Raw genomic sequence first — 17,053 nt, forward strand, 5'->3', positions numbered from 1 at the left:
AAAGATTGAACCAATTCATAATTCAACTTGTAGTACTAATTGTTTTTTCCATATCCTTGCTATCATTCAATTTTATTAATCTTAAGATTTTTACATTTTTCCAATTTGAAATTTTGAATACTTTAAAAGTGGTTATTTTTTCTTTTGATTGTTATTTGTTTCTGTCCTTTGATTCTTTATTTCTTGTAGAACAGCTATTACTCTTGTATTTGTAAATTTTTGTCAATTCTATATAGATCTTAGATGTCAGACATTTATAAAAAATGTTCAATGCAATGATTTTATTACAAGTTCTTTCCTGATTTTGGATGTATTACTTTACATGCTTTCATATCTAATCAAATTAATCCAATTTTTGCCTTTTAAAAAATTTATTTTAAGTAATGGCTAGTTAGGAATGAACCTCTTTTGCACAGATATAAAAGTCACAAGTGTAATGATTTATAATTTTTGATTTTTAAGATTTTATATGTTTATATTATTGCTGTAGTTGGAATTTACTGTGGTTTTGGTATACATGAGATATCAGGAACATTAGAGCAATGCTCTTCACCATGCTGGATAGTTCCCCCAAGACAAACTTATAGGAAGTCATGGAAAAAAGTCATAGGGCAAGTATGGATGGGTTACATTCTGCATTTGTGCAGACAGTACCCATATCAATGAGATTATAGCCCCATTGGGGCATAATAAGAGATGCTGGTATATTCACTTGTTTTTTTTTCCCCCACCAAATGCTTATAGGTTTCTTCAGCAAATTTCATACTTACTTTCTCCAATAATTTATATGGTTGAATTTGTTGACTACTGTGTGCATGATTCTAAATTTTGCTTACCTAATCTGTCTTATTGGACTTTCTTTAACATCTATTGCCTGGTAGTTTTGATGATTGCTACTGAGATTAGTAGTGCTAGACTCCCTATCTACTTTTTTTCATTATTTTCCTTGGTATTGTGATCTTTTGTTCTTCTGAATGCACTTTATTTTTTTTATTCAGTTTTATTAAGTATCTTATTATTAAATGGATTTGTATATTGTTAAGTCTCTAGATTAATTTGAGTAGTATTATTTACCTTATTATAGTAGTTTGTCCCAGGTGCTTATACTGAATGCATTTCAAATTATTTAGTTTTTCCTTAATTTCTGTAAATATCTTGTTTTTGTATTTATATAAGTTTTGAGTGTATCTTGATTAATCCCCAAGTGTTTTGTTATTGTTTTAAATGAAGATGATTTTGAAAGGTGAGACTTTATCTTCTGATATTTTCATGTACCTTCATTTTACAGATTAAAGCAAGTAAAAGTAAAAAAGATTTCCCCAAATTCTCATAAGTTAGTGACGTAGCAAAGACAAGAACCCAAACTTTACTCCAAATTCATTATTCTTGAGGGAGTAAATTAATGAAGATGTCTCACAGAACTTTTTTTGAGAGATTACAGGAGAATCTTATTACCCATATCAAATGAGATTCAATCACGATTGTTTATGTTCACATTCACCCAGAAGAACCTGTCTTTGGGAACATTTGGATTTGTTCCATTTTCTAGGGTATTCAGTTGATATATAAGCAACATCTAATTCATATTTATTAGAAATCAAAACAACAGAAATGAGTACTGCATAGTAAATTCAATGTCAAATTTTATTCAATTCAACAAATGTTTTATGTATTGTTTGTACTAAACACTGAGTTCTAAGATTAAAAAAAGCTATAATTTCTACCTTCACAGAACTTAAAGTCATAGAATAACAATCTTACAGAAATAATTATGTTATTGGGGCAACTAGGTAGTGCAGTGGCTGGAGTCAAGAGGACCTGGTTTTGAATCCAGCCTCAAATACTTTACAATTGCCTAGCTGTGTGACCTTGGGCAAGTCACTTAATCCCATTGCCTTAAATAAAAAAAAAATTATTGTCTATGAAACTAAATTTCTTTTCTATAGTTTTAGGGTTTTTTTTTTTTGCAAGGCAAAAAAAAACCTATATAGGAGTTTTATCTTCAGTCTAACAAAGCAACATTATTCATTTCTGTGTCCTTTTCTGAACTTTTGCTCTGATTATTTTTACTTTTTTTTTTTCGGTTTTTTGCAAGGCAAATGGGGTTAAGTATGATTATTTTTAAATGATTTTTTGATCTTATTTTTCTATGTCACTTACCAATACAGCTCAGTAAGTCCACTGTTGGTTATCCAGGCCTCCCTATTAACGAGTGTAATCAAGCAAACATAATGACTTTGAATATATATTTTATTATCTCTAACTCCATCACCTCTCCATCAAAAAGTGAGGAGGTATGTTTCATTATCAACTTTCTGAAATCATAACTGGTTACTGCATTGATCAGAGTTTTGCCTATGAGTTATAAAAAATTCCTGATTTGTATAGGTGAAAAGTTATACCAATGAAATAACATATCTGGATGAAAATAAGTTTAAAAATGTAAATGGTTAAAAGAAAAACTGATGTCTGAGAACAAAGTCTTTATGGACAAAGTGGTAAGGACCTGGAAAAATTTAGTGGAAGAGAAAGAATTTCTAGTTAATAGGATTTAAAAATAGGGAAGACTAGAGATCAGGGATGTCCACATAGATAATGAGGTGGATGCACACATTGCCAGAGCTCTCAAAGTTTGGGAGGCTCTGAAGGAAAGTATGGGATAGAAAAGGTATCAGACTGCTTACCAAACTGAAGGTCTACAGAAATTTTCTGATGTCCTCATTATTGAAGACCTGAAAAAACCTGGACAGTATACCAACAACATGCCAGAAAACTAAATCTTTTCCATTTGAATTGTCTTAGATTCTGAAGATTATTTGGCAACAATTAAGCACTAGACACTGAGGTCTGTTGAGCCAAACTGCCAAGCATTCAAAGTCTATTACAGATAGACTACTCAGATGGACAGACCATGTTTTTTGAATGCCAAATGTCTATTTGTCTAAAAGACTATTTTACAGAGAACGCACATAAGGCAAGCACTCAGTAGAAGGAGAAAGGACTCTGAAGTTCTCTCTGAAGAACTTTTGGAATCAGTTGTGTGACATGCCCACATCTGTGTGTGCACCATGAGTGAAGCAGAATTTCAGTAGCTCAAAAGAAATGATATTTACAAATTTAAGGTATCTCCATTTCAATTTTTTTTTAGGTTTTTTTGGCAAGGCAAATGGGGTTAAGTACAGCTAGGTAATTACTAAGTGTCAGAGACAGCTCTGAACCCAGGTACTCCTGACTCCAGGGCTGGTGCTTTATCCACTGCAACACCTAGCCACCCCCATTTCAAATTTTCTCGTGGACTATTTGTGCCTGACCTGTGGTAGAGCCTTCTGAGCTCGTATTGAGCTGATCAATCACATTCATGCACACTGAATTTACTTTGAGTAGAGACATTTTTGGTCCTCTGAGAATGAAGGACTACAACCAACCAACCAGACAACCAAGGTTGAGAGGGAGTATATAGAATCTGACATTTACAAATACTTTCCCTTCCTCTTACCTCAAATTCCTCCAAAAGTCCCCCTACCCATGCCCCACCTTAGGGTTATTGAGTCAAGTGCCAAGAAGTTAAATGAGTCAGATTTTATTTTAAGGAAAGGGGGAAAAAAGTTTTTTGTCATTTTCATAGAAAACACAGGCATTGAAAAGGCATCTAGGTGGTACAATGGATAGAATGCTGGGCCTGGATTCAGGAAGATCTGAGTTCAAATTTGACCTCCCTGGGCAAATACTTAAACCTTTTTTCTCAGTTTTCTCATTTGTAAAATGAGCTGGAGAGGGAAAAACCACTCCAGTAACTTTGCTAAGAAAATCCCCAAAGGGGTCATGAACAGTTGAAAACAAATGAAAATGAGCAAAACAACAACACTGACAGTGACCTATAGAGACAGAAAATGTAGGTCCCAGTCCTTGGCAGCTCTGTTAATTGGCAGCAACTATTAGATGCTAAGCAAATTACTCAGTTGATTAGTTTGGTCAATTTTATTTACCCCTCTGGCCCTCAGTTTTCTCACATGTAAAATAAAGGCATTAGACTAGATAATCTTTTACTTTAAATTTCTTTGACCTAAAAAAAAATTCTATGACTTTATGCTTTCCTGATTTTTGATAAAAATGGGAAGGAGGAAGAGAAAAGGTTGAAAGGCAGCAACAATGCTCTCATTGGTTCAGAGTCAAGGGAAGGGGCAATCTGGGAACCAATGGGATAAGTGAAACCAAACAACAGATCCTGAAACTATAGACAATGTAACTTTTAGGAAATCAGGCTGCCCTTTAAAAGAATGCAGGAAGGTGAGACTGGGATTTTTCTTTTTCCTTTTCTTTGTTACTTAATTCTACAATCACTCCTCTTCTGCCTTTGAAATAAAGTCTACTGATTCTGGGATTCTTTCAGTGAAGAAAAACTCAGTTGCAGGTATGTAAAATAAACCTCAGTGCAGGATCTTGTCTCTCTTTTTTTTTTTTACCCTTCTAGATAATTCTTTGTCCCTCTGTTTTTGTGTCCTAAATCTCTGTGAAGTTTACCCCCAGGTTTTTTCTTGCTTCACCCTCTCTACCTCTACTCTTTTCATTAACTGTGCCATCCCACTTTCTATCTCCTTCATTCTCTTTCGTATCTGGTGTCTCTGTTAAGACATAGCTTTTCATCTTGGTCTTTCCCTTTGTCTACTTGTATTAGATGGTTTCTGCTTTTCAGTCTCTGAATTTTTTTTTTCTCCCTCTCTGTGCCGCAAGTGCAAGACATACTCATCCTCTGCTTCATTGGGCTAGCTGGATTCTCCCTCTGGAGGTTTGGGACTTAGACCAAGAGATCTTTGAAGATGATAATTTCTTTTAGGTGTTGAAGTCCTGGGACCTTAGGCTTTTTATGGAAAGATGGTAATCACAGTGTGTTGTGAGTTAAAAGGGATCACAGGCAGGTCATCTAGGCCATTTTTCTTCTAGAATTTCTCTATTTTTTTCATGAGAAGGAAACCATTGGAGGTTACCCTCTGCACACCTCAGCATTCTGTATACAAGAACAAGGTGTCCTGGAACAAATAATTTTTAGACCTTAATCTCTCTCAGTTTCTGATTCCTTATCTGTAAAATGAGGGAGTTGATTTCAGTGAGCTCTAAGGTCCCTTCTAGCTCTATCTATGATCCTGTAAACCTAAAACAGATTTTTTCCTTGTAAAAATATTTGAATATAGTTTCTTTGTTGTCAGCTATTGAGTCTAATTTCTGGATACCATTAGGTTCCTTTGATAATCTACAAAATTCCTTTCTAGGAAAGCATACTTATAAAGTTTAATCTGCATTATTAACAGTTATACCACTTAAATTGAACAATCAACAAAATATTAAGTCTAAATTCAAATGTGCTTCGGATTCTTACTAGTTGTGATCCTGTCTCAGTTTCCTTACCTGAGAAGTGAGGATGATAATAGAATCTATCTCCAAGGGTATTGTGAGAATCAAATGAGATATTAATTGTAAAGCACTTTAGAGCAATATCTGGCAGAAAGTAAGTGCTTTATAAATGATAACTATTTTTCTTATTTCCAAGGCACAAAATGTTCACACTGAAAATTTAACAATCTTCTGAGAGGTGATCCTGGCAACCTTACACTGATATGTAACAAATTGTTGGGGAAGTAAAAGGTCAGGTCTGGGTCAAAACCCAGAACTGAGCATAACTCAACAAACAGGAACATATATTTAGAATTGGGAGGGACTTCAGAGGTATCTAGTCCCACCCAGTCATTTTGCAGATAGAGAAACTGATGTTCAGAGAGGTCAAACAGGGGTTAGAGGCAGGATTTGAACTCAGATTCTCTTGCTCTAGAGTAAGAAAGACTATGCAGAAAAAGGTTAGTGGGGGGTGGCTAGGTGGCATAGTGGCATAGTGGCTAAAGCACCGCCCCTGGAGTCAGGAGTGTCTGAGTTCAAATCTGGTCTCGGACACTTAATAATTACCTAGCTGTGTGGCCTTGGGCAAGCCACTTAACCCTGTTTGCCTTGCAAAAACCTAAAAAAAAAAAAAAAGGTTAGTGGACAAGTTATTTTGACCTGTCTGGTCTGCTGTTTTTCCTCATGGTTTACGCAGTCTAATCACCAGTTCATAGGATGACTTTTTTCCCCCTTAGAAAATCTCAATGGAATATGAAAATAAGCCTGTCCAGATGACAGGATAAGGATCTGAGTCAAGGATCAGCTGCTCCCTTACTACTTCATGGGGATTTTTGTTATAATTCTATCTTTTGTTAAGGACTTTTGTTCCTTTTATCATTTTCTATCTTCCCAGGTTCAGACTCAGAAAGAGGAAGGAAGGCTGTCCTCAGCCATGAAGTGGCTCCTCATCCCTTTTGCCCTCGCCCTTATTGTCACAGGTGAGAGAAGATGGGCTTTCTTAGACAGTTCTTCCTCCACAAGGGACCTGGAATCTGGAGGATAGGGAGAAGAAAAAATTTTCTCATTCTGAGAGGCACTCTTTGAACCTGTTTCTTTTGTGACCTGAGACTCACTTCCCTGCCTTTGAGAGGAAGGGAGAAATGGAAACCCAGAGTAAAAATCTAGACTCTGCAGTATTGTGGTCGGAGGGTCTGAATGTAGGTAGATTTGGGTCAGAAACCAGAAATCACAATGTTTGTTTCACTAGTGAAGGCTGAGTTGTGCTGTTTCTGTCCTAAATTAACTTTCTCTTCTGTGTCCTGGCTGTTCAGAGGTTCTGTCGAATCAGAAGGGACTTCTAGATAGAGATATGCTAAAGGAAGAAGGAAGACTGGAAGATTGTGTGGAACGTAGGGACAGGAAAATCAAAACTCCCCATTCTGATGTAATCTTTTTTTTTGGAGGGTAATAATTGTTCTGTAAGTTTCTATCGTGTATTTATAACACTTCACAGTAAATGATAGTCTTAGAGAGTTGTCTTGGGGCATTGAGCGGTTAGGGGGTTAGGTGACTTGCTCAGGACCACACAGCTAGTTTGAGTCTGAGACAGAACTGGAAACAGGTTTTTCTGACTTCAAGGCCAGCTTTCTAATCATTATACTAGGCTAACTCTTATTAGAATCACAGCCCCAAATTCAAATGGATCTTAGACATTTTCACATCCAACTTCTCTCATATTATTGATGAAAAGGGAGATTCCTTATCCAACGTCAAGTAGGTAATGATTGGTAGTACTTAACTCAAGTTCCAGAATTCTCTGAGGACAGGTACTGTATTAGTTTCATCATTGGATCCTCAAGAGATGTTTGTTGAATGAATAAATGAATTCTAGTTAATATAAATTATTAATATATAATAAATGTAATATTATGAATGAATAAATTTAGATTTTGGATGAAATGTTATTGATCTTTTCTTATGTTCAGTGAGGAGGCCTGAACTTTGTCTCCTAATTCTTCCCCTTTTCCCTCTCTATCACTTCATTTCCCTCTTTAGCCCTCTTTGGGAATCTTATGTTAAAGGAAAAGAATCATTCCCACTGCATCAAAAAATATGATGTAAGGCTTTCTTGTCCAGGAGAATTTAACTTTAAGTAACTTTAGTCATTAAAAACCACTAAATTAAACTTTTTTTGACTGTCATTGTGGGCATCAGAAGGCACATAGGGAAATGTTCCATTTTCCCTATAATCATACAAGTAGGTATTATAGCTCTGCTTAACTCTATACCCAACTTTCTCTAATTGTAAAATTTTCTGTTAATTATTTGAATCACAGAAGTCAATTCAACCAAAGAGGTATTCATTCAAAGCCTATTACATTCAAGGTACTGTGCTAAATATTGAGAATTCAAAGACAAACACCTTAAACTATTTCTACCTTAAAGGAACTATTAAAACTAGAAGGTAACTCAGAGATCATCTAGTCTAGCCTGTTTATTTTATGTGAGAATAAAGAAATAACTCAAGGTGACAATAATGACCTTGACCTTTCTTCATCTCAGTGATGATAATCTTAAAACCATTTCTCTTCTTGGTTGTTAATGTTTGTAGCCTACTCCTGTCTACTAACATTTCATCTATCACTCTTTAAGTGACCCTCAATTAGTGTCAGAACTGGAACCAGAACCTGTTCTCCTGGTTCCCAATTGAAACTCATTCCATTATGATATGCTGAGATTTCTGTTTACTTTGAGCTTCTGTTCATGAAGGGAAATAATCTTAGTCTTTTTAGGTGTTGAAGGGAATCAAAAAAGACCCCTGTAGGCATCATCATACTTCTTCTCTACAAGTACTGATACAATGATTTGTATTTAAGGTAAAAAAGGGATTGTGGCTGTGAGTTTTTTAGTAGGATACTGTCTTGTTCTTCATTGTGCTTTTAGGAGTAAATTTTGGATAAAACAATACTGGAATATTTTATATAACTTTTTTCCCTCTCCTATTATCTTTCTTAGTATCATAGGACCATAGATTTAGAGCTGGAAGGGACCTTAAAGAAAGACCATTGCATTTAACTCTCTTAATTTATAGATGAGGAAATTGAGGCCCAGAGAAGTTAAGTGCCTTGTCCAAGGTAACACAGGTAGCAAAACCCCTGAAGTGCATTGTGTGCAAGTTACAGAGAAGCAGATTTCAAGTGGATGGAAGGGAAAACTTTTTAATACTTAGATAGAATAGACTGCCTTCAGAGATAACAGGTTCCCTATCACTTCAGGTCTTTAAGTAGGCACAAGATAGAGATTTGCCAGAGATATTTTAAAGGGGGTCCCTGTTCAGAGATAGATGTAACTAGCTGTCATAATCTGTCTCTGAGATTATATGGTTCTGGGATATTTAATATTTTTTTCAATCTCTCTGGGTCTCAGTAGACCCCATCTGTAAAAATGGAGATTTTACTTTTAAACATCCTTCCTTCTAAGGTTGGTGTTAGATGAAATATGATAATATTTGTGACAATACTTAGGAAATTATAAAGCAATATATATAAATGAAATGTATTGTCCCTCAACCCTTAGGGGCTGAGATAGAATTGATTTTTGTGGAGTAGAAACCCAGTCTTACTGAAGGTTAAAAAATTTCTAAGCATGATTCAAGTGTGGAGAATATGAGGAAAGAGAAGTATTGTAAAGAGTCTTACTTCTTTTTCTTTAAGGACCCAAGAGAGCACAGACAGAAGTTCAAAAAAACAGCTCTAGTAGTCTGAATTGCCCATCATGTGCAAAAGCCAGGAATGAAGACAGAAAAAGAAATGCTGAGGGAAAGATAAATGAACCTTTTAGAGCTGACCATTCAGGGAAGCAACATTTGCCAATTTCATGGCAAGACTTGAAAGAGCAATGGAACAGACCATTGGCACCTGCTGTGTCAGAGGTGGAACTAATTTAAAAAAAAAGGTTCCAATGGCCTACTTTGCCCATTTTGCAATGCACTAAGGAGCTCAGCAAGTCTGCAATGAAGAATTCAAGTGGTGTACCTACATGAACAAGAGTTGTCTCACTTTCTACAGGAGCACAAAAATGGGGATTTTGTTTCAGTCCCTATGCTCCTCTGGGCCACAACTGGGGAGGGGCTCAATCATAGGGCAGTGAACAGAGCTTGTTGGTGGGTGGAGGAGGAGAAACTTGAGTATGTGCTGGTGGGGACAGGTGTGAGGATAGGAAACATTGGTCTGGAGAAAGGTTGCAGGATAGGGGGAGATTAATAAAAGAAGGAAGTGGTATATTGAGAGTACCTTTGGAGAAGGTGGTGGGATGGAGATTGTAGCAATAGTGAGCTGAGGTCTTAGACACAGGTCAATGTTCTGGCTTCCTTGATCTGTGCTTAACCATTCCTTTGGAAAGGTGATTGAGAACTTGCAGACATACCCTAAGTTTTTCAGTGTTGTTATGGAAACATGGAAATCTCTTCTGTATTTGAACAGGAATGAGAAGGAACAACAATTGTAGCTTATTTCTCTGGGTTTATTGATTTTAAAAACCAACTCCCCCCCCCCAAAAAAGAGTACTAGGAAGAATTGATTCTTGTATAATATATATATTTTTGCTTTTCTGCAGAGGGACATCAAACAGTCATTTGAGGGCCATAGCTGATGAATTGAGAACAGACCTATTAATACTGATTAGATGGGGACTGGAAGGATTATGAGACCAATGTTAGAAAAATTCCAATAATGATTCTGGATAAAGATTGGATGAAGATGAAGAGAAACTCAATCTGGATTATAGAATCACTCTGTGTTGGAAGGAAATTTAGAAGTCACAGGATCTAACACATGTCTGATGAAAAGTTTCCTCTATAGTATCTTCAACTGAGTTTTGAATTATAATGATGGGGAACTCACTATCTTGAGAAGCAGGTCATTTGATTTTTTGGATAGTTGTAATTGTTAGGAAACATTTTCTTACCTTAAACCAAAATCTGCTTTCTTGTAGCCCCTGGTTCTTTAATCTTGGGCCAAATAGAATAAATCTAATTCCCTTGCCATATGAGTCTTTCTAATATCTGAATGTTGTCTCCCCTTATTCTTTTTTTTTAAATAGAATTTTCTTTTTCTTATTTTTGTTTTTGCTTTTTATAAGGCAATGGGGTCTGTGATGTGCCCAAGGTCACACAGCTAGGCAATTATTAAGTGTCTGAGGCTGGATTTGAACTCAGGTACTCCTAACTCCAGGGCTGGTGCTCTGTTCACTGTGCCATTTAGCTGCCCCTATTTGAAATCATATGCCAGTTTTAGTTTGTGGGATTTTGAGGGTGAAAAATTATAAGCAAGAATATAGGGAGATTTGTATTATTGTTCTTAAGACATAGCTGATCTGTAGTCCCAATGACATAAAAATAATGCTTTCTTTAAATGGGATCATGAGATTTAGAGATATAAGAGACTTTAGAAACCAACGTCTATTACCCAAACCTGCCATTTTGTAGTTTAGAAAACGGAGGCAGGAAAGTTAAGTGACTTGTTCAAAGTTACACTAGTAGTAGCATGTGGACACAAAATGAGATTCACTGATTCTAGTTGCATGTTCTCTCTGTCTATGGGGTTTTTTTTTTTTTAGGTTTTGTCTAGGCAATGAGATTAAGTGGCTTGCCCAAGGCCACACAGCTAGGTAATTATTAAGTGTCCAAGTCCGGATTTGAACCCAGGTACTCCTGACTCCAGGGCCGGTGCTTTATCCACTACGCCACCTAGTCACCCCACTTGTCTCTGTCTATGTTAGGAAAATTCAGTATAAAAAATACAACCCCCCCCCAAAATCAAGTAGATTGATTGAAATTTAAATATCACTCGTCATAGAGTGTTATTTTGTTTCACAAAACAAATCAATGGGTCAGGGTACCTGGCAAGGCTGGTTTACATAGTCAAAAAAATGTAATAAATTTGATATGAGAGAGAGACAGAAAGACACAGACACACAGACAGACAGACAGACAGACAGACACAGAGAGAAAATGAGAGAATCTGAGAAGTAAAGATAATCTGGTAGCTTTTAAATACAGGATTTTCACAAAAAATCTAGGTAATTATTTCAGGTTTAGCATTTAGATGTTGAATATTGTAGAACTTTTCATCTTTGAGGAAGCAAGTTCAGCAATTCTGCATTTAGTTGTAGGAGTGAAGGTGTGTTATGATGTGATGATCAGAATTGTTAAAACATACCTACTTACTTCTCATCCCAATGACTGATTTGTTCAGATCCTGGTCTACCACCTCAGAGTTAGATCTTTCTTTATTTCTTCGTGGTTTCAGTGTGAGAGGAATATTCTCTTTTAAGAGTTAATATTCCTAGTGAAGTCCTCCAGGGTTAAAAATCATTGGAACAAAGACAATTACTCTTAGACTATTCTTAGAAGAGGGAGAGAGGTCTTGCATTCTCAGTCAGACACCCTCCTGATTCTGCCAGGGAGTGAAACAGTGGACTATTTCCAGAAAGACCTTGCATTGATTCTGTTAGGGAGGGAAAGAGTGGAAATACTTTCAGAGAAGAGACCTTGCAGTCTTAGTTAGTCACCTATTTGATAATATACTGTGAGAACAGTAGCCTGGCTTCTCTTGTTTGATAAATACTAAGCTAAGAAGATAGTAGAGTTCCTTAGAAGACCTTGCATACCCACACATTAATTCCACGCCATCTGGATGGTGAGGTAATATTTTATGAAAACCTTTTATTCTTCTCTTTGTTGCTGGGTAGATTTTTCACATAAATATAGTAACTCTGAAAACCTTAACCAATCAGGTTGGAAGGGGGGGGAATCATGCTAGGTCATACAATCTTGCTTGACTGTCACCTCGAGGCAGATCCTTGATCTTCACTACCTTTGTGAGACTTGGAGTGTGCCCTTTTCTCTAGAAAAGCCAAAATAAACTTTCCTTTTTGCTCAGAGGAGTCTCTATATTTTTTTAAGTGGATTCTTATCCCACACAAGTGGTTTCTTTTTAACTACATTTCCAATAGACATATCCTGACTAGCAAATACTTATGGTTAACACTCATTATATAGATGAAGTAAAAGTTTTGTTTTTTTTTTTAGGTTTTTGCAAGGCCAACAGGGTTAAGTGGCTTGCCCAAGGTCACACAGCTAGGTAATTATTAAGTGTCTGAGGCCCAATTTGAACTCAGGTACTTCTGACTCCAGGGCCAGTGCTCTATCCACTGTGCAACCTAGCCACCCCTTGGCTCCTTTCTTTATGGTGTTTATCTCTGACATTTCCACTTTTCCAACTACATGGCTTCTCAAAGTTTAGCCTTCTTCAACTCTGCATTTTTCTCTTCATTTCATCAGTAGAGGAGATGTCTTAGAAGTTTTTTTCCTAGACTCATTGAACTGACTTTAAAATGCCCAGGGGATATGATCTATATTTCATCATTACTGCTTCTTTTGTACCTCAAAAGGACCACCTGATTTGATTACATTTTAACAGTTAAACAGCTTCTCATCTGTTCTCTTTCCTGTGATTAGGTTTGTGGACTGGATTTCTTATGTAGATATAATAAACATAAGATATAATATCAAGGATCCCCAGTGATACTTTTTTAGGAAAAATTTATATTCACTTTTGAATTCTCTCTACCTTCAACCTTCCCCCACCTATTGAAATGGTAAGCTATGATACTTTTCATATATATGAAGTCATGTAAAACATTATCCATGTTACCAAAAAGTGGTAAGAAAAATAAAATGAAAAAAATGTGCTTCATCCTGCACTCAGTTCAGTTCTCTCTCTTTGGAGGTGGGTAGCATTTTTCAATCTGAGTCTTTTGGAATTGTCATAGATTATTGTATTACTCAGAGTAGTTAATTAAACTGAATAGACAATTATCATTACAATATTGCTGTCAGTGGGTATAATGTTCTCCTAATTCTGTTCCTTTCACTATGCATTAGCTTATATAAAAATCTTCCCAGATTTTTCTAAACCAATCTCCATTATCAGAAACACTAGTTTTAAAAATTGTTTCCTAATTTACTGTATTCTTTTTAATCTTTGTTGTATTGGTTTTATTTGTGAAAAAACTTCTTAATTTAATGTAATCAAAATTATCCATTTTATCTGTAATTATTTTAAAGAAATTTTTCTTTCTCTTCCTGACTGGATTTTGTTGGAACTATATAGAAATACTCATCATTTTTTTTTTTAATCTTGCAACTTTGTTAAAGTTGCTAATTGTTTTTCCCCAATGAAATCTAAATAGTTGAAAAAGTTCTGAATGAATCATTTTATTTATTATAATTAAGAACAAACAGATTTTTTGGTTTTTCTTAATTACTTTTTCTTAATCCTTGCTAGCATAAAAGCAATGGTCATCTAGATGGTGCAGTGGATGGGGTTCTGGACCTGAAGACAGGAAGACTCCTCTTTCTGAGTTCCAATCCATCTCAGACACTTAATAGCTGTGTGATTCTGGACAAGTCACTTAATCCCATTTGCCTCAGGGTTCTCATTTTTAAAATAAACTGGAGAAGGAATTGGCAAGTCACTTAAGAATATTTGCCAAGAACCCTAAAAGGAGTCAAGAAGAATTAGAAAAGATTGAAAAAAGAACAACGTGAAAGCAATAGACCTTAAATCTATATATTGTCATTTTTTTTCAGCTTCAAATTTACTATAGTTTGAGGTCTTCAGTTATAGTTCTACTATTGTTCCAGGTCTTAATTATGCTTCTTTGTCTCTTGATCTTTTTTCATGATCTGCCTCTTATCTCACTCATTTTGGTTATATAATTCATTGACAATTTTTATACTACATTTTTTCATTGGTGACATGCTGGATTTAATTTCACTGTGCATCTGTAAAGTGCAATAAAATGAGAAACAGTAAAATAAAGTATGACTTATTTACTGGTAGACCAATTCCATTCAACTGCATACCATAGTTTTGACAATAGACATTCTTCAACCATTTGTTTTTTTCTTATATACATAATTAGACCTAAGCTCTTTTGAGTGATTATAGATTTTATTTAAATTTGCATTCTTCTGGAGATTGGTGTAATCAGTCTAATGTGTCCATTAATATGTAGTATTTTTCAATTTGAACTGCATCATGGATAATGTTTAGCACAATAACAACTACCTTTTTTTTAGTTTTTTTTTTTTTTTTGCAAGGCAAATGGGGTTAAGTGGCTTGCCCAAGGCCACACAGCTAGGTAATTATTAAGTGTCTGAGACTGGATTTGAACCCAGGTACTCCTGACTCCAAGGCTGGTGCTTTATTCACTATGCCACCTAGCTGCCCCAACAACTACTTTTGATAAATGTATGTTTCCCTTTTTGTGTTTTGCTTTATAGAATAAGCAGAGGGTTATGGAAAAAATTTTTCTGCCACATCTTTTAAGGAATTTTGTATGATTTTAACACATGCATGAAGATACCTTAGGGGAGGATTGTTAAGGCTCTAATTTGTTCTATGGCAAAAAAAAAAAAAAAACCCATAACAAAGCAATCCAGCACATAGATGTAGTATATTGTATTCCTTGCACCTTTGAGTTATTTGTGGTTATAAAAATGTGATCTCCTATAGAGTGAGATGTGTGAAAACTTTTCTGTTCCTTTCTCATACTTTTAAGGACACTCAGTGCAAGATTAGCCTAGCTAAGATTAATATTATAAAAATTTTTGAAGTGATTGGAAACTAGTAGTTTAAATTAGTAGTTATTGATGTTTTACTTGATCACCTTTTAAATAATAATAATAATAATAATAATAATGATAGTCAGAATTTTTTCAAAGAATTTGAAAATGCATTAGCTTGTATAAAAATTTTCCCAGATTTTTCTGTTTTAGATCAATGGTAAACAGAGGGTGTCTTGAAATCCTGTCCTTCACCTGCCAGGCTCTCTTTCCCACTATAGATAGGAGACAGGATAGTAGGAGTTATTCTGTTGGCATTGGTATATTGAAATCATAAATCCCACCCCTTGGAAGAAGAGATTTTGCTAACTTTTGTCATCCTCTTAATTCTATCTTTGCCTTTCTATCCCTCCCCCTTTCACACACAATGAGGGTAAGACCATCGAGGTATACATGTGCTTGTAATTTTCATAACTTTTTAACCTGTTGAAAGATCGCAACCCTTTATCCATCTCATCCCCTCTGGCCACATACATCAGTTATGCATGCATACCTAACTATAATAAGAAGTTATTGTTCTGTATTTTTTCTTATTTATAATCAAACTCTTAGGGAAAATAAACAATCTCTTTTCTTATCCTAGCACTCATTTAAATGAAGGGGTACCAAGAATTTCTCAATGACTAAGTCCTACTTCCAATTCTCTCTTCTTAGTTTTAACTCCTCTGCAACTTTTGACATTTTGTCCACTTCTTTCTTCTGGATTTTCTCTCCTCTTTTAATTTTTATGTCCATGTTCCCTGCTCCTACCATTCTAACAAATCCTTCTCAGACTTTTTTTACTGGAGTGAACTAAGACAAGTTACTTAACCCTGATTGCCTCACATCCCAGGCCATCTCCAGTTGTCCTGATTCATATCTGGTCACCAGATCCAGATGACCCTGGAGGAGATAATGAGACTGGTGACTTAGCACAGCCTCCCCTCACTCAAATCCAATTCATATACTTGTCATGGCAAGTCCCTGATGTCATAGTCTTCTTTGGGAATGAAGGACAACCATCATCATCATCGTCATCATTATCATGTCTTCTTTTCTTGATAGTCTTATCCATGCCCCACTCACCAACCATGGGAATAGTTTTTTCCTCTTCTGATGGAGTTGTGGAAAATTTCTTTCAGGGTAAAGGCACAGAGATAGGGGAAGGAGAAATAAAAATGGGGGGAGGATGGGGAATATATATATTGTTCAGTTCAGTTGGGATATAGAAAATATGAATAGGAATAGTGTGGGATAGGGCAGGGCTGATAATTCTAGAATCAGAAACTTAAACTTCTTTGAGGAAGTTTATTGAACTTATTATTTGGAGAGATTTAAACCTAGACCCAATGAAAGAGTGAGAGGTAAGATAACAATTCACAGAATGACTTCAGTGAAATTAGGGATATAAAATAATAGCTTCAGTCTTTAGGGATATTATCAGTAGCAACTGAATCACTTCTATAACAGGAGATTTTGTTTCTTTGTCTGTTGGGAACTGTTGTGTATTGGGAATACTGTAAATTATTATCACCTGATGCCTTTGAGCATTAGAACCTTGCTTGGTTAAGTGCCACAGGAGTGGGAGTGGATTAGAGACTGAAAAGGTATTTAAGCACTTTTATTCTGGTAAATAAAAGGAGCACTTGGAGCACTTGGAGATCTTGGAGATCTTGATGGAGTACTTATCTCCTTTGTAATCCTTATCTTCCCCCACCCCATCCCCCCCCCCACACCTTCAACACTGGCCTGGGGAAGATTGAAGGAGACCAGGAACTGGGACTCTACATTTGTCAAAAAGACAAAGGCTCCATGGAGTAAAAACCTGAATGAGTAATTTAGAAGATTCACAAAAGGCAAGGGAAAAGAAATTCATTTCTGATTCTTTGCAGGTGAGTCTTACTATGACATGATAATGAAGAAATGTGACTCTGAATAAGATTGTAAAGGAGAAGTTAAGACTTTATATGATTTCCCTTTCTGGATTAAGGAGAAGATCTGTGTGAATGCTAG

The sequence above is a fragment of the Macrotis lagotis genome, chromosome 2, assembly GCF_037893015.1.
Source record: "Macrotis lagotis isolate mMagLag1 chromosome 2, bilby.v1.9.chrom.fasta, whole genome shotgun sequence".
Lineage (NCBI taxonomy): Eukaryota > Metazoa > Chordata > Mammalia > Peramelemorphia > Peramelidae > Macrotis > Macrotis lagotis.